The following is a 25114-nucleotide window of genomic DNA, read 5'->3' as shown; positions in this document are numbered from 1 at the left end:
GCCCCCCCAGGGAAAGTGCATGCGCAATACATAGCCTCTCCTTCCCGGTGTAGTGAACGCCGCGTGGTCACTGTCCGGCTATGCCTGGCAGATGGTCACTGCAATGGCCTCTCCTGCATTACTGCATCCGTGGCAACACCTTCCCGCTGGTCCCCCCCGTTTCTCACAGAGTTTGCCACGTCATGGTGCGACCGAATGTCCGGCGGTATAACCGGATGGGCAGGCTGGGCTCACCAACCTCGCCAGCCAAGAGAAGGAAAACTCTAACATCAAACCCGGGCAGATAGAGCTCGTTAATGTAACACCTACCACCTGGAGGACTCGCTGCCGGCGTCCCGGCTTACTGGGCCATGGCAGATGACCCCCAGGTGAAAGGGTGGAGCCAGTACCGCGCACACTGCGCTTCACCTAAAAAATTCCTCTGCGCAGGCCTGAAGGGCATATCCACATCCACAACCCACAACACACCAAGTCCTGCAGCGATGGGCAAGGGGCGAAACGGCAAGTGGAAGATGCCACTGGAAGCCGCAGTCCCGATCCTGCATGTAGGCGGTTCAGGGTATCGGTCGCCTGATGCTGACCCGGAGACGAAAGCATTTTTCGGCAGCACCCTGAACGACCAAGCAGCCTTATCTAGGGACAGCACTGCTTGCTCCACACGGAGAGGGGCCTAGAAAAGGTGGCCTCCCTGCAGCCACTGTGGCCGGACCTGCCTGTCCCGCATTGGTCTTGTCAGCCACCAGCGAGCCTGCAGCAGACGTGGACTACTGCACCCTTCTTAAATCTTCGTTCGCGAAGTCAAGCCGAGAGAGAGAGAGAGAGCTGCCCTGAGCCCATTAGGGGAAGGGGGGATATACCTCGGTGGGGTAGGGCGGGATATAAATCGAATAAAATAAAATAAAAAATTTGATTGAATGAATGAATGAATGAATGAATGAATGAATGAATGAATGAATGAATGAATGAATGAATGAATGATGCGAGTTATTGGCATTAACTCTGTGAGCTGCAGCATAAATTATTGTGCTCTGGGGTCCTCCTTCCTGAGCTAAGACAAAAATGTGTGAGCTGGAGGCTAAAAATCGGTGAGCTGGCTCACGCTAACTCAGCTTAGAGGGAACACTGCCCGTGGTTCTTCTTCCCCAAGGGTGCTCTCTCACCCCCTGCAATGGGGACCGCGCACCGGAAAAGGAAAATGCGCTGGGGACGGAGTGGCCCGAGATTAGCACCGAACAACCTGTCAACTAAATAACCCATAATTGCTTCCCCAGGTTTGGAAGTGACAGTTTTATTTTTAATAGGATCAATTCAGAAATCTACTACTCCATTAACCAAAATTAAAAAAAGAAAATCCCATTATTCTTAAGTATTTTCATATGCATTTAAAGCTGGTCGTTAACCTATGAGTCCCGGTTTTATTTTGTTTTCATTAGTTCCTCCGAAGCACAGCTCAATTACTGTAGCTGCTCCCAGAAGGACCAGGAAACCTGGGCAGGATTTATCCCTGTCTCTTCGGCATGACCTACGCTGGCACTCTTACATCCCTGAACCAATAATAGCACCAAAAGTAGGCCTTGTGGGTAAAGCAAAAAACAGCAGGGAAAAATGGCAGTGGACAGCGTTCCCTCTAAGCTGAGTTGGGGTGAGCTAGATCACAGTTTTTTAGCCTTCGGCTCGCACATTTTTGACTTAGCTCAGGAAAAATGGCCCCAGAGCAAACTAATTTATGCAGTAGCTCACAACTTTAATGCCAGTAGCTCACAAAGTAGAATAGTTCACATGGCTCTCCTACTGAGAAAAACATGATCATGAAGGCATGAATAACAGCGAAAAGAGGAAGGCAAACCCAGTTGTGCCCAGGAAGTCCTGGAATAATGAGCCAACAAAACTCTCTCTCTCTCTCTCTCTCTGACCAATTTCCCACTATCCTTACGTCGCTCTCACTCTCCTCTTCCGTCGGATTTCGCACAAGCTGCCCCGAGGCTGCAACTCACTTCGCCTCTTTCACGCAGCAAACAAGATCCAGTTTCTGTTTGCCGCACAAAAAAGGCAAAAGCTAGTTGCAGCCCCGGGGCAGACAGTGTGAAATCCAAAGGAAGCCCCGTGGAGAAGAGGCGCGTGAGAGCGGCATAAGGCGAGTGGAAAATCGGTATCTCTCTCTCACTCTCTCTCTCCCCCCCTCCCCCATCCCCTGCTGTGCGATTGAGATAGCAACCCTGGATTGCTTTCCCCCCTCCCTCCCCAAGGGAGGAGTCTCAGCCAATGGAGAAAACCGAGGCTTTGCTCTGCAGCCCCCGTGCAATTGAGCAAGCCTGGCAAAGCAAGCTGTGATGCAGGAGGAAACAAAAGAGAGGGAGAAGGAAGCAGACTTGCCTGCAGGCCTGATAGAAGTCCTCCAGGGGCCTCATCCAGCCCCTAGGCCGCATGTTTGACACCCCTGCCGTAGAGTCTATCTTCCAAGGCAATTATTTTCTTCAGGGGAACTGATTTCTGTTGCCTGGAGATCAGCCGTAGTCCCAAGAGATATCCAGTCACCACCTGGTGCTTGGTAACCCAAACTGTGCGGTCCAAGCCCATCTGCTCCTTTCCGCAACAGCCCTTTTTGTTGTTCAGTCACACAGTCGAGTCCGACTCTTTGCGACCCCATGGACCAAGTCACGCCAGGCCCTCCTGTCTTCCACCATCCTCCAAAGTCTGCTCAAATTTGTGTTTGTTCCATCAGTAACGCCGTCCAGCCATCTCCTCTTTTGCCGCCCCCTTCTTCTTTGGCCTTCTGTCTTTCCCAGCATCAGGGTCTTCTCCACGGAGTGCTCCCTTCTCATTTGGTGCCCACAGTATTTGAGCTTCAGCTTCAGCATCTGACCTTCCAGGGAACAGTCTGAGTTGATTTCCGTTAGGACTGACTGATTGGATCTTCTTGCAGTCCAAGGGACTCTCAATAGTCTTCTCCGTCACCACAGCTTGAAAGCATCTATTCTTCTGCGCTCGGCCTTCTTTATGGTCCAGTTCTCACAGCCATACATTACTACTGGGAATACCACAGCTTTGACTCTATGGACTTTTGTTGGCAGGGATATCTCTACTTTTTATTATACTGCCCAGGTTCGCCATAGCTGTCCTCCCAAGGAGCAAACGTCTTTTAATTCCATGGCTACAGTCACCATCTGCAGTGATCTTGGATCCCAGAAATGTGAAGTCTGTCGCTACTTCCATGTCTTCTCCTTCTATTTGCCAAGGTGTGATGGGGCCGGATGCCAGGATCTTAGTTTTTTTTTATGTTGAGTTTCAAGCCTACTTTTGCGCTCTCCTCTTTCACCCTCAACAAGAGGTTCTTTAGGTCCTCCTCACCTTCTGCCATTAGAGCGGTGTCATCCGCATATCTGAGGTTGTTGATGTTTTTCCCCGGCAATCTTAATTCCGGCTTGTGCTTTGGAACAGCCCTTTAACCTGCGGCCATTCCGGTGGTGGCAATATCAAGACATCAGCTCAGGGGGTGGGGGGGGGGGAGAATGCTGGCAAATGGCTCTGACAGGTACGCATAGACCAGAGGCCCGCAATCCCATTTCTGTATCAAGACACGAGGCCGCGTCTTGGCAGCAAATTCAGCCACGTCAAGACAAGCGCCCAGATGTCAGCTTCACTCGGGAAAAGAGGCGACTGTGCATTACAAAGTGTCTTTCATTCCAGAGGGAGGGAAGAGAACGCATTGAGCATTTGAGAGATTAATCCATAGCTTTGCCAAATAAAAAAAGTGGCTATGCTGTTTGGATGCCTCCCCCCCCGCCTCCCCACGCCTGACAACTAAGGGAACAGAAAAATGGATTATGTTAAGGCCGAGTGTCAGGACTTCTCAGAAACAATATAGGGCTGTTCGTTTCACACCAGCCTCATTAAAAAGATTAAAAAGTACTTCCTATAGAAAAGTACACATTTTTTTTAAAAAGCCGCTGTTTTCTTCTTGTCTGTAACATTCCCAAATCCCAGCAGATCAATTTCACTTTAATGAGATGTCATTCCCAGAGAATGGGTTTTACATCCCTTCAAAAATTACATTCTTATTCCGAAACTTTATAAAAAGCACGTCAAGATTATTAAAACAGCATTTCTCTACGCAGACAAATATATATACATGTATTTTTTTTCTTTTAAAAAAAAGTTACAAACCCCCTAACCATGAAAACGAGTAATTTCTGCAGAATCCATGACACGACCGTTTTTAAAAATGTGATGGAAAGAGCTTTCCAAGTTTATCTGCTTAAGCACAAGGTTTCTGTTTACTTTTCACTTTCTTATCAAATGAATTTGGAAAGAAAAGCCAACTGACGGGAACTTTTAAAGACATTAGTTACATTTCAACGCTTTGCCAGATTAAGGCACCCGGAAGGAGAGGAGTTGAGGGAGATGTGCGGAAACATGGCAAGGAAACGCACACCCCAATCAGAACACCCACACACAAACAATGTTAAGAACACAAGAGAAGCCATGTTGGATCAGGCCAACGGCCCATCCAGACCAACACTGTGTCACACAGTGGCCAAAAAAAAAACAGGTGCCATCAGGAGGTCCACCAGCTGGGGCCAGAAGCCCTTCCACTGTGTCCCCCACACAAGCACCAAGAATACAGAGCGTCAAAGAGCTCCATCAATACCCTGTGGCTAATAGCCACTGATGGTCCTCTGCTCCATATGCTTATCCAATCCCCTCTTGAAGCTGGCAATGCTTGTAGCCGCCACCACCTCCTGTGGCAGTGAATTCCACGTGTTAATCACCCTTTGGGTGAATAAGAATGCTTTTGCGGCTGTGGAGCCCATATGCAGGAGGCCAAACATGAGAAGCCGTTTAGCCAGCAGGCGAGAAGAACTGGGAGGTGGCTAGCCATTCCTCAAAGGCCAAAATAGGGCTCTCTGTTCACCGATGGCTTTTCTCCACCAGGAAGCCCAATGATCTCACCAAAGGCAGGCGCTCTCCTGCACGCACGCACCGCCCCCCCCCCCCGATATTCTTCAAACAGGAGCATTTGCTGTGGCTGCCCCGGTGAAATATAGATCGCCACGTCCCGGTGATGCATTGCATGCTGGAATCACGCACTCTCAGCACTTCCTGGCGAGCTGGCACCCCAAGATCCAACTCCTCTGCTCATAAATCCCCGGGTGATTTAATAGGCCTCACCCCTTGCCATGCTCAGCCTTTGTGCCACGTTGCATCTCTTCGCCTCCCCCCCCCCCACCCCAGCAAAGCAAGCCGAAGCGCTGAGCGTTCATGTGTCGCTATCTCCTGCTCAAAACTCCAGATAGCCCAGCATCTTTTGCCGCCTCGCCCCAGTGTTATTCAGCAAAGAGCCTGCAGAGAGGCTGTTTGTACCCCACAGGCAGTCTGGTGCCCACAATTGCTGTGTTGCTACTCTTGGGATGACACTCACAATTGAAATATTAGGATTCAGGGGTTTAAAAAAAAAAAAAAGGTAGTCCCCTGTGCAAGCACCAGTCGTTTCCGACTCTGGGGTGATGTTGCTTTCACAACGTTTTCACGGCAGACTTTTTACAGGGTGGTTTGCCATTGCCTTCCCCAGTCATCTACACTTCCCCCCCCAGCAAGTTCATTTGACCAACCTCGGAAGGATGGAAGGCTGAGTTCAACCTGGCACCAGTTACCTGAACCAGCTTCCGCTGGGATCGAACTCAGGTCGTGAGCAGAGGGCTCCGACTGCAGTACTGCAGCTTTACCACTCTGCGCCACGGGGCTCTTTGGGGATTCAAGGGTACAACAGAGCAATGAGAAAGGGCGGAGGAGTAGCAGTATATGTGACGTTGCTTTCACAACGTTTTCACGGCAGACTTTTTTCAGGGTGGTTTGCCATGGCCTTCTCCAGTCATCTACACTTCCCCCCACAGCAAGCTGGGGACTCATTTTACCAACCTCAGAAGGATGGGTCAACCTGGAGCCAGTTACCTGAACCAGCTTCCGCTGGGATCGAACTCAGGTCATGAGCAGAGGGCTCCGACTGCAGTACTGCAGCTTTATCACTCTGCGCCACGGGGCTCTTTGGGGATTCAGGGGTACAACAGACCAATGAGAAAGGGCGGAGGCGTAGCAGTATATGTGAAGGAGGTAAATACTTGTTAGAAAATATGTGAATCTGAGCATGGCTAGGGATGTAAAGACCTGGGGAAAAACCGGAAAATTTCAGGGCGGAAACGTTTTCCCCTCTGTTTTTTTCCTGAAGCTTCCCCCCCCCCCCCCGCCCTGAAAAATTGGAAAAATTGAAAAAAAGAAAAGGGGAAAAAATTGATTATGGAACATTTTATTTTAACATGATTAATAAAATATTTTAAGGCAAGGGGTTCAAACATTTTCCAAATGATTTCTAAAAAATACGTATGGTATCAGATTGTTCTAATTTCTGTGCCCTGAGGAGAAGCAAGTACAAGGTGACAAACTGAACTCTCCCACGCAATTACTTCTGGATTTTTAAAAATGGCTTTGTGCAGGTTTTTTTTGTCTGCTCCACATAAAGTAGTAAACAGTTCAGGAGACTGTCGCTCCATTTGTTACAATTACAAATAAATATTATTTTAAAACTAAATTCTGTTTGCAGTAATTGTTTGGAATACACTATATTTTTAATATGCTAACTGTGATCATTTCATGCCAAGTAAAATTGTCCAGTCAAATTTTTTGTTCCTAAAGTAACAAAATGACTTTCAATCTGGAAAAGAAGAAGAAGAAGAAGAAGAAGAAGAAGAAGAAGAAGAAGAAGAAGAAGAAGAAGAAGAAGAAGAAGAAGAAGAAATTGGATTTATATCCCGCCCTCCACTCTGAAGAGTCTCAGAGCGGCTCACAATCTCCTTTACCTTCCTCCCCCACAACAGACACCCTGTGAGGTAGATGAAGATATTGGATTTATATCCCGCCCTCCACTCCGAAGAGTCTCAGAGTGGCTCACAATCTCCTTTCCCTTCCTCCCCCACAACAGACACCCTGTGAGGTAGATGAAGATAGTGGATTTATATCCCGCCCTCCACTCCGAAGAGTCTCAGAGTGGCTCACAATCTCCTTTCCCTTCCTCCCCCACAACAGACACCCTGTGAGGTAAATGAAGATATTGGATTTATATCCTGCCCTCTACTCTGAAGAGTCTCAGAGCGGCTCACAATCTCTTTTCCCTTCCTCCCCCACAACAGACACCCTGTGAGGTAGAAGAAGATATTGGATTTATATCCCGCCCTCCACTCCGAAGAGTCTCAGAGCAGCTCACAATCTCCTTTATCTTCCTCCCCCACAACAGACACCTTGTGAGGTAGATGAAGATATTGGATTTATATCCTGCCCTCTACTCTGAAGAGTCTCAGAGCGGCTCACAATCTCCTTTCCCTTCCTCCCCCACAACAGACACCCTGTGAGGTAGAAGAAGATATTGGATTTATATCCCGCCCTCCACTCCGAAGAGTTTCAGAGCGGCTCACAATCTCCTTTCCCTTCCTCCCCCACAACAGACACCTTGTGAGGTAGATGAAGATATTGGATTTATATCCCGCCCTCCACTCCGAAGAGTCTCAGAGTGGCTCACAATCTCCTTTACCTTCCCCCCCTCACAACAGACACTCTGTGAGGTAGATGAAGATATTGGATTTATATCCTGCCCTCCACTCCGAAGAGTCTCAGAGCGGCTCACAATCTCCTTTCCCTTCCCCCCCTCACAACAGACACTCTGTGAGGTAGATGAAGATATAGGATTTATATCCTGCCCTCCACTCCAAAGAGTCTCAGAGCTGCTCACAATCTCCTTTCCCTTCCTCCCCCACAACAGACACCCTGTGAGGTAGATGAAGATATTGGATTTATATCCCGCCCTCCACTCCGAAGAGTCTCAGAGCGGCTCACAATCTCCTTTCCCTTCCTCCCCCACAACAGACACCCTGCGAGGTAGATGAAGATATTGGATTTATATCCCGCCCTCCACTCCGAAGAATCTCAGAGCGGCTCACAATCTCCTTTCCCTTCCTCCCCCACAACAGACACCCTGCGAGGTAGATGAAGATATTGGATTTATATCCCGCCCTCCACTCCGAAGAGTCTCAGAGCGGCTCACAATCTCCTTTCCCTTCCTCCCCCACAACAGACACCCTGCGAGGTAGATGAAGATATTGGATTTATATCCCGCCCTCCACTCCGAAGAGTCTCAGAGCGGCTCACAATCTCCTTTCCCTTCCTCCCCCACAACAGACACCCTGCGAGGTAGATGAAGATATTGGATTTATATCCCGCCCTCCACTCCGAAGAGTCTCAGAGCGGCTCACAATCTCCTTTCCCTTCCTCCCCCACAACAGACACCCTGCGAGGTAGATGAAGATATTGGATTTATATCCCGCCCTCCACTCCGAAGAGTCTCAGAGCGGCTCACAATCTCCTTTCCCTTCCCCCCCTCACAACAGACACTCTGTGAGGTAGATGAAGATATTGGATTTATATCCTGCCCTCCACTCCGAAGAGTCTCAGAGCGGCTCACAATCTCCTTTACCTTCCTCCCCCACAACAGACACCCTGTGAGGTAGATGAAGATATTGGATTAATATCCCGCCCTCCACTCCAAAGAGTCTCAGAGCTGCTCACAATCTCCTTTCCCTTCCCCCCACCCACAAAAGACACCCTGTGAGGTGGGTGGGGCTGGGAGGGCTCTCACAGCAGCTGCCCTTTCAAGGACAACCTCTGCCAGAGCTCTGGCTGACCCAAGGCCATGCTAGCAGGTGCAAGTGGAGGAGTGGGGAATCCAACCTGGTTCTCCCAGATAAGAGAGCTATGGCTGACCCAAGGCCATTCCAGCAGGTGCAAGTGGAGGAGTGGGGAATCCAACCCGGTTCTCCCAGATAAGAGAGCTCTGGCTGACCCAAGGCCATGCTAGCAGGTGCAAGTGGAGGAGTGGGGAATCCAACCCGGTTCTCCCAGATAAGAGAGCTCTGGCTGACCCAAGGCCATTCCAGCAGCTGAATGTGGAGGAATGGGGAATCAAACCCGGTTCTCCTAGATAAGAGTCCGCACACTTAACCGCTACACCAAACTGGCTCTCCCCAAGTAAGAAAAAAGAAGTAGCTGATGTAGCATTTTTTTTTTTCAATTTCCCCCAAAATTTCCATTTTTCCCCGGAGAAAAAAAAACCACCTGGCCACCAGAGATCTTATTGGCTCATTCTCATCCTTCACAATTTCCGGAAATTTTACATCTCTAAGCAGGCAGCTCAGTTGAGAATCTCTGCGTAAAAATAAAAGGAGAGTTCTGTGCATGTGGACCGCGTGGAGTTCAAGCAAAAGGAAGGAGCTTCTTCTAGAGCAGATCGAGGGATAGAAAAGAGGCCCCCAACAAGGTACCACATCACCTGACAACACCTTCCCTGGCAACCACTGAGTGAGTGGAATTAGGTGGGATTCCGCCTGGCCACCAGAGATCTGATTGGCCGTGTAGATTAAAATAACATTGTTTCAGGGACAGCTGCCGTTGCGGTGGAGTTCTCACTCTCCTGCTCTCTTTCCCAGTGTATTTTTTTAAGATCACCTCTCTTCTCTCCCGGCCTTCGGTTTCCTCTATGTGGTTGGCTCCACCTCCCGTGGCAGCCATTTTGTGGCTGGCTCCGCCTCCTGAAACATCCATGTTGTGGCTATGACCTTTGGGATATTTCCAAAGCTACCTGGAAACGTTGGGGACCCCTACGATACGGGGTGCCCACAAAGATCGAAGGATCTTTTTTCTCACCAGATTAGACCATGGCATGGGAGCTCGAGGGAAGGATTTCCGGAGCTCTGCTACCCAAATGTCAGAGACACAATTGGAATCTTCTCACATGCAGGTAAAAAAAAGGTAAAGGTAGTCCCCTGTGCAAGCACCAGTCATTTCCAACTCTGGGGTGATGTTGCTTTCACAACGTTTTCACGGCAGACTTTTTTCAAGGTGGTTTGCCATGGCCTTCCCCAGTCAGCTACACTCCTCCCCCACAGCAAGCTGGGGACTCATTTGACCGACCTCAGAAGGATGGAAGGCTGAGTCAACCTGCAGCCGGCTACCTGAACCCGCTTCTGCGGGGATCTAACTCAGGTCATGAGCAGAGGGCTCTGACTGCAGAACTGCAGCTTTACCACTCTGTGCCACGGGGCTCACTTGCAGGACACGTGCATTAATCCAGCTCCAACCACTTTCTTTGTCTTTGTCAAGTATTCCTTGAATGGGGGGGTGGGCGAAGGAGGATTCTAAGCCACTAGAATAATGATGAAAACTATTTTAATACCTTCAGCAATTTCCTAATGGGGTTTTGCAGTGACAAAATATTTAACTTTAATGAAGAAGTAAATATGAGCCTCGGCATAAATGTACACATTATGGCTTTCGGCTGCTTTGATAAAAGCAAAAATTAAAACGGAAGGAGGAGAAAAAATCCAGCCGTCTTAATTCGGTACCTTTAATTGTCTGCATCTCCAGTCTATGGTTTTGGCTTTCCACAGGAATGGGAAACAGCGAAGCGTCTCAGTTACAGAAGGAACTAAGCTGGCCCTAGAGGCAAGATCTCCGCCCCCCCTCCCACCCAACACACACACACACACCACTCACTCAATGTCCCTCTGGAGTAATCTGAAACTGGATTATATAAGAGTCAGCGATAAAAGATCAAATGGCAAAGAAATGCACCAAGGGAGACTCTCCCGCGATCCAGGTGAGCAAAGGAGAGGGAATCGCTCTTCACAGCATTCCCCAGGGAACGGGCGCAAGAGAAGCAACAGCCCAGACTTCCTCATCAGTCATTTCTAAAGAAACACAAAAACCTCAGCTTGGGACCCTGGAGAGCCACTGCCAGTCTGAGAAGACAAGACTGACTTTGATGGACCAAAGAGGGTCTGATTCAGTAGAAGGCAGCTTTGTGTGTTCATATGTATGGGGAGAGATGGTGGCTCAGTGGTAAGCAGAAGGTCCCAGGTTCAATCCCCGGCATCTCCAACTAAAAAGGGTCCAGGCAAATAGGCGTGAAAAGTCTCAGCTTGTGAACCTGGAGAGCCGCTGCCAGTCTGAGTAGACAATGCTGACTTTGATGGACCCAGGGTCTGATTCAGTAGAATCATAGAATCATAGAGTTGGAAGGAACCCCCAGGGTCATCTAGTCCAACCCCCTGCACAATGCAGGAAACTCACAAACACCTCCCCCTAAATCCACAGGATCTTCATTGCTGTCAGATGGCCATCTACCCTCTGTTTAAAAGCCTGCAAGGACAGAGAGCCCACCACCTCCCAAGGAGGAAGCCTGTTCCACTGAGGAATGGCTCTAACGGTCAGGAAGTTCTTCCTAATGTTGAGCCAGAAACTCTTTTGATTTAATTTTAACCCATTGGTTCTGGTCCTACCTTCCAGGGCCACAGAAAACAATTCCACACCATCCTCTAGATGACAGCTCTTCAAGTACTTGAAGATGCTGATCCTATCACCTCTCAGCCGCCTCCTTTCCAGGCTAAACATCCCCAGCTCCTTCAACCTTTCCTCATAGGACTTGGTCTCCAGACCCCTCACCATCTTCGTCGCCCTCCTCTGGACCCGTTCCAGATTGTCTATATCCTTCTTAAAATGTGGTGCCCAAAACTGAACACAATACTCCAGATGAGGTCTTACCAGAGCAAAGTAAAGCGATACCATCACATCACGCGATCTGGACACTAGACTTCTGTTGATACAGCCCAAAATAGCATCTGCTTTTTTAGCCACCGCTAAAAAGGCAGCTTCATATACCCACACATTCTTTTTTTCACAGGATTTCAGAATTCCTGCCATCACCGAGTTTGGTTTCCCCACAACCATGCAGCTGGCCTCATGCATAGCTTATTGCGCTTATCCTAATCAACGGGTGGAGGATCGCGGCCAAAGAAAGGAACGATTAATTTCACCGACGTCCATTTGATGTGAAGCTCCTCTGCTTTCTCATGCTCATGCCACCCAGATCAAAGGTCTGCTCAGTTTGTTAACTGGATCTTAAATTTGTACCGTTTTGCATTCTAAACCACTCCCTACCAGCTAGATGTAGCTCTGCCCACTGTAGAAGAAGAAGAAGATGATATTGGATTTATATCCGCCCTCTACTCCAAAGAGTCTCAGAGCGGCTCACAATCTCCTTTACCTTCCTCCCCCCCACAACAGACACCCTGTGAGGTAGATGAAGGTATTGGATTTATATCCCGCCCTCCACTCCGAAGAGTCTCAGAGCGGCTCACAATCTCCTTTACCTTCCTCCCCCACAACAGACACCCTGTGAGGTAGATGAAGATATTGGATTTATATCCCACTCTCCACTCTGAAGAGTCTCAGAGCGGCTCACAATCTCCTTTACCTTCCTCCCCCACAACAGACACCCTGTGAGGTACATGAAGATATTGGATTTATATCCCGCCCTCCACTCCGAAGAGTCTCAGAGCGGCTCACAATCTCCTTTACCTTCCTCCCCCACAACAGACACCCTGTGAGGTAGATGAAGATATTGGATTTATATCCTGCCCTCCACTCTGAAGAGACTCAGAGCGGCTCACAATCTCCTTTACCTTCCTCCCCCACAACAAACACCCTGTGAGGAAGATGAAGATATTGGATTTATATCCCGCCCTCCACTTTGAAGAGTCTCAGAGCGACTCACAATCTCCTTTACCTTCGTCCCCCACAACAGACACCCTGTGAGGTGGGTGGGGCTGAGAGGGAGTCTCTTTCCTTAAAAGGGCAGCTTCTGGGAGAGTGACTGGTTGTTAGCCTGTGTTTTAATCTCAAGCTTGTTCTCTGCCAAAGGATTTATCATGATGAGACTCCGGGATTCTTCTCGTTCAGCAGCAAATCATAAGCACATAAGAGAAGCCATGTTAGATCAGGCCAATGGCCCATCCAGTCCAACACTCTGTGTCACACATGGCAAAAAATGTATGTATGTATGTATGTATGTGTATATATATATATATATATATATATTATATATATATATATATATATATATATATATATATATAAAGAGAGAGAGAGAGAGAGAGAAGAAGAAGAAGAAGAAGAAGAAGAAGAAGAAGAAGAAGATGATGATGATGATGATATTGGATTTATATCCCGCCCTCCACTCTGAAGAGTCTCAGAATAGCTCACAATCTCCTTTCCCTTCCTCCACCACAACAGACACCCTGTGAGGTAGATGAAGATATTGGATTTATATCCCGCCCTCCACTCTGAAGAGTCTCAGAGCAGCTCACAATCTCCTTTACCTTCCTTCCCCACAACAGACACCCTGTGAGGTAGATGAAGATATTGGATTTATATCCTGCCCTCCACTCCGAAGAGTCTCAGAGCGGCTCACAATCTCCTTTACCTTCACCCCCCCACAACAGACACCCTGTGAGGTAGATGAAGATATTGGATTTATATCCCGCCCTCCACTCTGAAGAGTCTCAGAATACCTCACAATCTCCTTTACCTTCCTCCCCCACAACAGACACCCTGTGAGGAGGGTGGGGCTGGAGAGGGCTCTCAAAGCAGCTGCCCTTTCAAGGACAACCTCTGCCAGAGCTCTGGCTGACCCAAGGCCATTCCAGCAGCTGCAAGTGGAGGAGTGGGGAATCAAACCCAGGTCTCCCAGATAAGAGTCCGCACACTTAACCACTACACCAAACTAAAGGAGATAATTTGGAAGGTCCTTCTAGCAGCCTTAACAGTGATAGATGGCACCATCAAGCCGCAGCTTCACCATCCCCCACATCGCGTCACCCACCGTTGCCTGTATCTTCTCCACCAGCCCGCTGCTGCCCACCCCTTCCCTTTGCTCACACCCCCAGCACCCCACCCGCTCGCCCGCAGAGGCACCCTGTGCCTCCTCCGCAGGCTTGCTGCGGCCGCTACTGCCGCCCGCACCTCCTTCCCCATCCCTTCCCATTACCTCCCCCTCCACTCCACCTCCCCGCCGCGCCTCTCCTCCCTCGGTTCCCCACCTGGTTTGGATTTCCAAGCCAGAACAGCTCTAACGCCAAGTTCCGACTATCTAAAGGGCCCCCTCCCCCGCGGATGGCTGGAACGGCGGGTAAAACCGCGCCACGGGGCTGCTCTCACAGTCTGTCAGGACCGGAGTCCTGACAGCGCAGCCTAGAAGCCGCTGACTCCTCCCCTCCTCACTTCCTGGATGGGAGAGGAGTCAGCGACAGCCAGGCTGCGCTGTCAGGACTCCGGTCCAGGTTTTACCTGCCTTTCCAGCCATCCGCACGGAGGGGAGAAGGGGGGGGGGGCTTTAGATAGCCAGAACGCTATTTAAAAGTCGCGGTAGCTATCTAAAGGTGTAGTGGTGAAGTGTGTGCTCTTATCTGGGAGAAACGGGTTTGATTCCCCACTCCACCACTTGCACCTGCTGGAATGGCCTTGGGTCAGCCAGAGCTCTCTTATCTGGGAGAACTGGGTTTGATTCCCCACTCCTCCACTTGCAGCTGCTGGAATGTCCTTGGGTCAGCCAGAGCTCTCTTATCTGGGAGAACCGGGTTTGATTCCCCACTCCTCCACTTGCAGCTGCTGGAATGGCCTTGGGTCAGCCAGAGCTCTCTTATCTGGGAGAACCGGGTTTGATTCCCCACTCCTCCACTTGCACCTGCAGGAATGGCCTTGGGTCAGCCATAGCTCTGGCAGAGGTTGTCCTTGAAAGGGCAGCTGCTGTGAGAGCCCTCTCAGCCCCACCCACCTCACAGGGTTTCTGTTGTGGGGGGGGAGGAAGGTAAAGGAGATTGTGAGCCACTCTGAGACTCTTCGGAGTGGAGGGTGTGATATAAATCCAATATCTTCATCTACCTCACAGGGTATCTGTTGAGCGGGAGGAAGGTAAAGGAGATTGTGAGCCGCTCTGAGACTCTTCGGGGTGGAGGGCGAGATATAAATCCAATATCTTCTTCTCTCACACAGGGAGTCTGTTGTGGGGGGAGGAAGGTAAAGGAGATTGTGAGCCGCTCTGAGACTCTTCCGAGTGGAGGGCGGAATATAAATCCAATATCTTCATCTACCTCACAGGGTGTCTGTTGTGGGGGGGGGGGAACGTAAAGGAGATTGTGAGCCGCTCTGAGACTCTTCGTAGTGGAAGGCGGGATATAAATCCAATATCTTCATCTTCCTCACACGGTGTCTGTTGTGGGGGGGGGGGAGGTAAAGGAGATTGTGAGCCGCTCTGAGACTCTTCGGAGTGGAGGGTGGGATATAAATCCAGTATCTTCATCTACCTCACAGGGTGTTTGTGGTGGGGGAGGAAGGGAAAGGAGACTGTGAGCCGCTCTGAGACTCTTCGGAGTGGAGGGCGGGATATAAATCCAATATCTTCATCTACCTCACAGGGTGTCTGTTGTGGGGGAGGAAGGGAAAGGAGATTGTGAGCCGCTCTGAGACTCTTTGGAGTGGAGGGCGGGATATAAATCCAATATCTTCATCTACCTCACAGAGTGTCTGTTGTGGGGTGGGGGGAAGGTAAAGGAGATTGTGAGCCGCTCTGAGACTCTTCGGAGTGGAGGGCGGGATATAAATCCAATATCTTCATCTACCTTACAGGGTGTTTGTTGTGGGGGAGCAAGGGAAAGGAGATTGTGAGCCGCTCTGAGACTCTTCGGAGTGGAGGGCGGGATATAAATCCAATATCTTCATCTACCTCACAGGGTGTCTGTTGTGGGGGTGGGGGAGGAAGGGAAAGGAGATTGTGAGCCGCTCTGAGACTCTTCGGAGTGGAGGGCGGGATATAAATCCAATATCTTCATTTACCTCACAGGGTGTCTGTTGTGGGGGAGGAAGGTACAGGAGATTGTGAGCCGTTCTGAGACTCTTCGGAGTGGAGGGCGGGATATAAATCCAATATCTTCATCTACCTCACAGGGTGTCTGTTGTGGGGGAGGAAGGGAAAGGAGATTGTGAGCCGCTCTGAGACTCTTCGGAGTGGAGGGCGGGGTATAAATCCAATATCTTCATCTACCTCACAGGGTGTCTGTTGTGGGGGAGGAAGGTACAGGAGATTGTGAGCCGTTCTGAGACTCTTCGAAGTGGAGGGCGGGATATAAATCCAATATCTTCATCTACCTCACAGGGTGTCTGTTGTGGGGGAGGAAGGTAAAGGAGATTGTGAGCCGCTCTGAGACTCTTCGGAGTGGAGGGCGGGATATAAATCCAATATCTTCATCTACCTCACAGGGTGTCTGTTGTGGGGGAGGAAGGTAAAGGAGATTGAGAGCCACTCCGAGACTCTTCGGAGTGGAGGGCGGGATATAAATCCGATATCTTCTTCTTCTCCTACCTTGTTCTCATCCAAAGCGCGAGAACAAGCAGCCACAAGACTGACCTCACCCTCAGCCTGTTTCTCAAAGAGCTGTCAGTCATGGATGAAAAGAGGGAGCCTGAAAAGCAAAAGATCGGACGGCTCAGATCTGCCCAGTGACTTAGCCAGGACGGGTCACAAATAGCAGTGATGTGCTGCACCTAAGAGAAAGCTCCACGCTCTTAGAGACGCTGGCTCACCTCGGAAACCCCAAACCCAGGCGACCCCACAGCAAGGTATAAAAGGGGGAAGAAGGAGGGGGGAGGAGAGAGGGGGGAAAAACCTCCCCGGAGAGATAACGGGGGGGGGGAGGAGTGAGACCAAAGCGCCATCAATAAATCTTAACCTCATTGGAGCTCTTATTAAGTAAATTAATTTAAGTTAATTTAACTCGATCATGACTCCCGATCACAGTGATTTAGTGAGGGGGGAAATTGCATTAGGAAAGGCCACGCGCACCAAGATAGAAGAACGGAAGAAAATTAGATCCACTTAGCAATGTGAATTAATATGGAAATAGCAGGTGTAAATTTAACCTTATCGAGAGAGCGAAAATTATCTTCATAAATTTGGAGTAAGAGCCCCCGAGTCGCTTATAAATCTATTTAAAACAAAAATATTACAAAAGTGCAGTAAAATTAATTTAAAATATACTCCCATCTATCACCTCCAGAAAAGTCAGGGGCAGGGCGAAGTTTAATGCAATCTAGCAATAAGGGGAGAAAGCAACTAATCACCAAGGGATTAGGAACCCGGCAGGGGGGGCAGGAACGCAGACTGCTGGAGGTTCTCTGCCACTCCGCCCTGCCCCCCCCCCCAGTCTCCAAACGCCTATTTTAGGGGAAAAGGCATCTTCCCCAAGGGATATAATGGCCCGGCCCAAACTCTGTTTTCATAAGGTGGGTGGCAAGAATAGATTCTTGAGCAGAAACAGAACCTGTCAGCGCAGTCTTCCTTGTAGAACCCCACCACTAGGCAGGTCAACCTCTCCCTCCCTCTTCCACCTGGAGTCCATTAAGGTAGCCCATAAATCTTAAGGAGGACTTGGTGGGGTCTCATTCATCCTTTACAGGCCGCAGAGCTCTATTGGTGGGTTCCCTTTGCAGAAGACAGCCTCAGATGGTGTGATACTCAGAACCTACAGCCCCGCACGCAATCCTTAAGATGTGTTCATACGGAACATGAAAAAATCTTTGCAGCGTAGCAAAAAGCATCCTGGTCGACATCAACGCGCTCTGTGTGTTTGTGCTTGAGTGTGCATGCTGAGAGCCGGCAGCATGAAGGTGCCGCTGAAAAATAGCTGAAATCAGTTGCCAAGAATATTCAATAGAAAACGCAAGCGACGGATTTCACATGGGCCACCTGACAGGCAGCCAGGGCGGAGGGAGAGAGAGCTGGGCGGCCACCCAAGGAACCCACACGGCTCCCAAATCAACACGGGCACAACCCACTGAGAAGGCGCATGAAAGGGGCAACAGCAAGGAAAGGAAAGGTCCCCTGTGCAAGCACCAGTCGTTTCCGACTCTGGGGTGACGTTGCTTTCACAATGTTTTCACTGCGGGCTTCTTATGGGGTGGTTTGCCATTGCCTTCCCCAGTCTTTTAAACTTTCCCCCCAGCAAGCTGGGTACACATTTGACTGACCTCAGGAAGGATGGAAGGCTGAGTCAACCTCGAGCTGGCCACCTGAAAACCCAGCTTCCACCAGGGATCGAACTCAGGTCGTGAGCAGAGCTCAGGACTGCAGTACTGCAGCTTTAACACTCTGCGCCACGAGGCTCTTTAAGGGCTTAAGGAAAGGAAAGGAAAGGTCCCCTGTGCAAGCACCAATCCTTTCCAACCCTGGGGTGACGTTGCTTTCACAACGTTTTCATGGCAGACATTTTACTGGTTTGCCATTGCCTTCCCCAGTCCTCTCCACTTTGCCCCGCAGCAAGCTGGGGACTCATTTGACCGACCTCGGGAAGGATGGAAGGCGGAGTCAACCTCGAGCCAGCTACCTGAAAACCCAGCTTCCGCCAAGGATCGAACTCAGGTCGTGAGCAGAGCTTAGGACGGCAGTACTGCAGCTTTACCACTCTAGCAAAATATAGGAAGAGGCAAAATATAGGTCGGGGGTGGCCAAACTGTGGCTCGGGAGCCACGCGTGGCTCTTTCACATATATTGTGTGGCTCTTGAAACCCCACCCACCCACCCTGTCGGACACTTGGAGAAGGCATTTCTCCCTTTAAACCACTTCTCCAAACAAAGCTAGCAAGCGGCTTTGAGAAGGCATACAAAATTAAAATTGCTTTCTTTCCCACCTCTCCCTCCCTCTGCCCACCCCCACGTATTTGCCTGCCTGCCTGCCTGCCCTCCGTTCTTTTAGCTCTCAAACATCTGACACTCCTATCTTGTGGCTCTCAAAGATCTAATGTTTATTCTATATGGCTCTTACCATAAGCAAGTGTGCCCACCCCCGATATAAGTGCTTCGACACAGGGAGAGACGGATAGACAAGAATCCCTGCATTAAGCTGGGGAACAGTTTAAGGAGGAGGAAGAGGAAGAAGAAGAATAGTTTGGTTTAATGGCTTATTAGATTTATATCCCACCCTCCCTGCCAAAAAAGAAACCGGATTTAAACCCCGCCCTTCACTCTGAATCTCAGAGCAGCTTACAAACTCCTTTATCTTCTCCCCCCACACACACACACAACGGACACCCTGTGAGGTGGGAGAGAGCGCTCACAGCAGCTGCCTTTCCAAGGACAACCTCTGCCAGAACTATGGCTGACCCAAGGTCATTTCAGCAGCTGCAAGTGAAGGAGTGGGGAATCGAACCCGGTTCTCCCAGATAAGAGTCCGTGGAGGGTGGGATATAAATCCAATATCTTCATCTACCTCACAGGGTGTCTGCTGTGGGGGAGGAAGATAAACGAGATTGTGAGCCACTCTGAGACTCTTCGGAGTGGAGGGCGGGATATAAATCCAATGTATTCATCTACCTCACAGGGTGTCTGTTGTGGGGGAGGAAGGTAAAGGAGATTGTGAGCCGCTCTTAGACTCTTCAGAGTGGAGGGCGAGATACAAATCCAATATCTTCTTCTTCTTCCTTTTAAACGCCACCCCCATGGGGGGGGCAGAGACGGGGGGGGCAGCAAGAACCCCAGCCCCGCCCCTGACCAGATGACGACATGAATGCTACCAGCTGCTACTGCAACACCATGCGGAGCCAGTACTGTGAACCCCTGGGAGATTTACTCCTGTGAAAGAGTGTATAGGATCAGACTGGAAGCATTTGTAAAATATCTATATTGATACCTCTCCTCGAGCAGGTCTAACATGACAAAAGGGTCGCGCCCATCCTCGGGGTGCTGCTTCTACAAACTAGCAGCCCGTCACCGCCGCCGCCGCAACTGCTCTGAAGTGGGAGAAGGATGTATAGAGTTCTGAGTCTGGAACTCTCACGACGCATCCCCTCCGGTCTCGCCAGCAGGCGAAGGCGGCAACAGAAGCCAAACAACCGCGTTGAGGTCCTTCTGGGCAGCCCTCCCTCATGGCCAAGATAAAAATGCTGCCGTCCTCTGGAAAGGCCTTCCTGCGGCTCAGACCACAGCGGTAAGCTCGACAAGCTAGTCCCGGCCTCTGCGGACAGAAGTTAACCACAACACCGCCTCCATCACCGCTGCCGCCGGAGCGATTGTTTCTGGTACCTCAGACAAGCTTACCTGGATGCTGAGAGCCGCCTGGCTTTCCAGGTGAGAGCAGGGCTGCCGAACGATGCTGCGGCTCCCGATGGGGCAGCGGGGGTCCTCTTCACTATCCTGTAGCGAGTGTTGACCACTTTATTGGCTGGGGGGCTTGCGAGGCGGAGGAAGCCGGAGCCTGCGACAGAAAGGAGGGGGGGGGGATTAAAACTAGTGCAAAGAACTCAAGAGCGACGCCAATGACAACCTTTAATTGAAACACAGTCTTTGGGCCACTCCACAGGTCAGAGAAGATTTGGAGACAGAGTGCCTCCAAAATGAACACAGGGCAACAGATTTATTATTATTACAATTATTAGTTTATTTATATTCCACCCATTTCCCCATGGGGGCTCAGAGCGAAGTACATCATAAATAATAAAAATAGGAAAAAGGAAAGGTCCCCTGTGCAAGCACCAGGTGTTTCCGACTCTGGGGTGACGTTGCTCTCACGACGTTTTCACGGCAGACTTTTGACGGGGTGGTTTGCCACTGCCTTCCCCAGTCCTCTACGTTTTCCCCACAGCAAGCTGGGGACTCATTTGACCGATCTCGGAAGGATGGAAGGCTGAGTCAACCTGGAGCCAGCTACCTGAACCCAGCTTCCGCTGGGATTGAACTCAGGTCATGAGCAGAGAGATTGGACTGCAGCACTGCAGCTTTACCACTCTGTGCCACTCTTTAAAAAGGTAAAGGTAGTCCCCTGTGCAAGCAACAGTCGTTTTCACGGCAGACTTTTAACGAGGTGGTTTGCCATTGCCTTCCCCAGTCATCTACGCTTTCCCCCTGGCAAGCTGGGTGCTCATTTTACAGACCTCGGAAGGATGGACGGCTAAGTCAACCTTGAGCCGAGTACCTGAAAACCCAGCTTCCGCCGGGGATTGAACTTTTAACAGTTCCGCAGGGCCTGTTTTTCGAATGGGCTTCAACGACTAAAACTGCTAAGTAAACTCACCATCTGTATTAGCACCAACATATTAATATTAATTTTATTGCTTTTAGAATTTTAATAGATTTTAATCGACTGTAGTTTAATATTGTTAAATATTGCACAATGTATGTATTGAATCTCTGTTGTTAGCCGCCCTGAGCCTGCTTCGGCGGGGAGGGCGGGATATAAATAAAAGGTGATGATGATGATGATGATGATGATGATGATGATGATGATGATGATGATGATGATGATGATGATGATGATGATGATGAAGAACTCAAGTTGTGAGCAGAGTTTAGGACTGCAGTACTGCAGCTTTAACACTCTGTGCCACGGGGCTCTTTAAAATCACAATGTCATCACAATAAAAACCAATTACAACGTTCAGTAATGCTACAACAGGATGGTCCAGCAAGGCGGTATAATAAGACGGTATAGCAGGACGGTACAGCAGATCACCGCAGTAGGATAGTACAATAGGGGAAGCCGACCGATCTAATGAATAGATGCCCGCCGCCTCATCCAAAAACCTGGCGGGACAGCTCCGTTTTACAGGCCGTACGAAAGGCTAACAAGCCAGGCAGGGCCCGGATCTCTTTAGGGAGCTGATTCCACCAAAAAGGTCTTGGCCGTGGTAGAGGCAAGACGGGCATCTCTTGAGCCGGGGCACGAGTGCGGAAGAGGACAAAGAAGGGAAGGGAGATTCTGGGTACTGTGGAAGTGACCCTGTGCCTCGCCTCTCTTTCCTCAAAACAGTTTAGTATGCTTTCTTCTTCCCTGGCAGCACGCGATGTAGCCTGGCTCCTTTGCTCGAGATAGCTGCAGCAGTCCGCTCCGTATCCACGAAGCTGCCAGGGAGTGTTCTGCACTGGCTTGTGGACCACATGCAGACTGCAGGATAGCGCAGGACCAGGGCTTTTCTTCGTTCGAGAACTCAAAATCGATTGTCCATCCCTGGACCAAGGGCCTTCTCAGTGGCAGCACCAATGCTGTGGAACGCGCTCCCCCGAGGCCATAAGAGCTCTGCGGGATCTCTCCCAATTCCGCAGAGTTTGTAAAACTGAACTTATTAAACAGGCCTATAACAACTAGGGGAGAAGGCTGCCGCTTTTATGCTATTGGGCAACTCCACCAGAAGGGCCACCAACAGATAAGAAGCCTGCAGAGGAAGACTGCAGATTTATACCCCGCCCTTCTCTCTGAATCAGAGTCTCAGAGCGCCTTACAATCTCCTATATCTTCTCCCGCCCACAACAGACACCCTGGGAGGTGGGTGGGGCTGAGGGGGCTCTTAGAGCAGCTGCCCTTTCAAGGACAACTCCTACGAGAGCTCTGGCTGACCCAAGGCCATGCCAGCAGCTGCAAGTGGAGGAGTGGGGAATCAAACCTGGTTCTCCCAGATAAGAGAGCTCTGGCTGACCCAAGGCCATTCCAGCAGCTGCAAGTGGAGGAGTGGGGAATCAAATCCGGTTCTCCCAGATAAGAGAGCTCTGGCTGACCCAAGGCCATTCCAGCAGCTGCAAGTGGAGGAGTGGGGAATCAAACCTGGTTCTCCCAGATAAGAGAGCTATGGCTGACCCAAGGCCATTCCAGCAGCTGCAAGTGGAGGAGTGGGGAATCAAATCCGGTTCTCCCAGATAAGAGAGCTCTGGCTGACCCAAGGCCATTCCAGCAGGTGCAAGTGAAGGAGTGGGGAATCAAACCCGGTTCTCCCAGATAAGAGTCTGCACACTTAATCGCTACATCAAAATGGCTCTCAAGATACTGGATTGATACCCTGCCCTTCACTCTGAATCTCAGAGCAGCTCACAATCTCTTTTCCCTTCCTCCCCTGCAACAGACACCCTGTGAGGTGGGTAGGGCTGAGAGAGCTCTGACAGAAGCTGCCCTTTCAAGGACAAACTCTGCAAGAGAGACCTCTGGCTGACCCAAGGCCATTCCAGCAGCTGCAAGTGGAGGAGGAGGGAATCAAACCCGGTTCTCCCAGATAAGAGTCCGCACACTTAACCACTACACCAAACTGGCTCTCAACTGGCCTAATATGCAAAAGAGTTCCTGCTACATCGATAAAGTGTATACTCTGTATAGCACCAATACTTTGTTTTAAATAGTTTTAAATTATAACTGGCTGTCTTATTGTTTTACATTTGAAATTGAGATGTTGGTTTTTATATGATCGTTAGCCGCCCTGAGTCCTTCTGCAATGGGCGGGATATAAATGGAAAGTAAGTAAATAAATAAATAAATAAAATTGTAGCAGGAGCTCCTTTGCATATTAGGCCACACGCTCCCCAATGTAACCAATCCTCCTGGAGCTTACAGTAGGCCCTGTACTAAGAGCCCTGTAAACTCTTGGAGGATTGGCTACATCGAGGGGCGTGGCCTAATATGCAAAGGAGTTCCAGCTACATAAGAAACCCTGTGCAGGACGATCACAAAAAGGCCATCTCTGTTCTCATGGGACTAGAAACAGTGACTTTCTGGATTCCTACAATTCTTATGTACCCCCGGGGTGCGCATGGGAGGGGGGGCAGTCTCAACCTCCCCTTGAATATTACAGACTCTTCCTTCCTTCCCACTGAAGCTGCCAGAGTCTTTGGACAGATTTTGAACTCATTTAGAAAGAACACCTTTATCGGCGACATCTGCGCTTCCCCCCCCCCCCAACAGATTTATGTATTTAATCATTTCTACTTTCACAATATTTTGCAATGTGAGATACACACCATTTTTCCTCCCGAAACGCTCGACGCAATTAACAGCTAGATGTTTGATTCTGTTTCTTCCCCTCCTTGATAGCCAGCAATTTCTGTCTCTTTTTTTTTTCCGCAGCTTTAAGGAATGCATCTAATTGCCTGACTTTTATAACATACAGCCATAACTGCCCAGATAATTAAAGCTGACACGGCATGCTGAGACTAAGTCTGCGGGTTTTATAACTGATTTGAAGAGATGCCTCTTCCCTCCTCTCGGGAATCCTCTAATTAAAATTATTGCAAGGTGGGAAGTAGAAAAGGGGAAGGCCCATATTTTTGTCTTGATATCCCCCCCCGCCCTCCGCCCCATTTGCCTTAGGGAAGGCAGCTTTAATATCCCCTGTAAGCTAAGTTGGACAACTTCTAAGGCCCATCTATCAGAACCGGACACAATCAAATCTGGTGAAGGTATTCAGGGAAGGGACCGGATGCTGCTCGTGAGCAAGGGGCTGACCTCTTAAAGATGGCTGGCGCTGCAAAGGAACAGGCTCGCAGGTGAGGTTGCCAGCCTCCAGGCGGGGCCTGGAGATCTCCTGGAATTCCAGCAGATCTCTGGATGACAGAGATCCATATCTTAACGGGGAACAGGGGGGGGGAATCGCTGCTTTGGAGAGTGGACTCTGGCATTGTATCCCACTGGGCTTCTTCTCTCCCTCCCCAAAACCCACCTTTCTCCAGGGATTTCCTCAGGAATCTCCAGAGGTTTTCCAAAAACAAACTGGTACCGCCCAATGCCACCGATGACTCTAAGGTCATCTGCTAAATGAAGTCATATGTCTAGTATTTGGTACTACACTGTCAAGAAGAAGGAGAAGAAGACCGCAGATTTATACACCGCACTTCTCCCTGAATCAGAGACTCAGAGCGGCTCACAAGCTCCTACATCTTCTTCTCCCCCCACAACAGACACCCTGTGAGGTAGGTGGGGCTGAGAGAGCTCTGGCAGCAGCTGCCCTTTCAAGGACAACTCCTGCGATAGCGATGGCTGACCCAAGGCCATTCCAGCAGCTGCAAGTGGATGAGTGTGAAATCAAACCCGGTCCTTCCAGATAAGAGTCTGCACACTTCACCACTAGAAGACTGCAGATTTATACCCCGCCCTTCTCTCTGAATCAGAGACTCAGAGTGGCTTACAATCTCCTATATCTCCTTCCCCCACAACAGACACCCTGTGAGGTGGGTGGGGCTGAGAGAGCTCTGGCAGCAGCTGCCCTTTCAAGGACAACTCCTGCCCTTTCAAGGACAACTCCTGCGAGAGCTCTGGCTGACCCAAGGCCATTCCAGCAGGTGCAAGTAGAGCAGTGGGGAATCAAACCCGGTTCTCCCAGATAAGAGAGCTCTGGCTGACCAAAGGCCATTCCAGCAGGTGCAAGTGGAGGAGTG

The sequence above is a fragment of the Heteronotia binoei genome, chromosome 7 (assembly GCF_032191835.1).
Source record: "Heteronotia binoei isolate CCM8104 ecotype False Entrance Well chromosome 7, APGP_CSIRO_Hbin_v1, whole genome shotgun sequence".
NCBI lineage: Eukaryota > Metazoa > Chordata > Lepidosauria > Squamata > Gekkonidae > Heteronotia > Heteronotia binoei.
The sequence above is the reverse complement of the archived record's forward strand: the minus strand, read 5'-3'. Positions refer to the sequence as shown.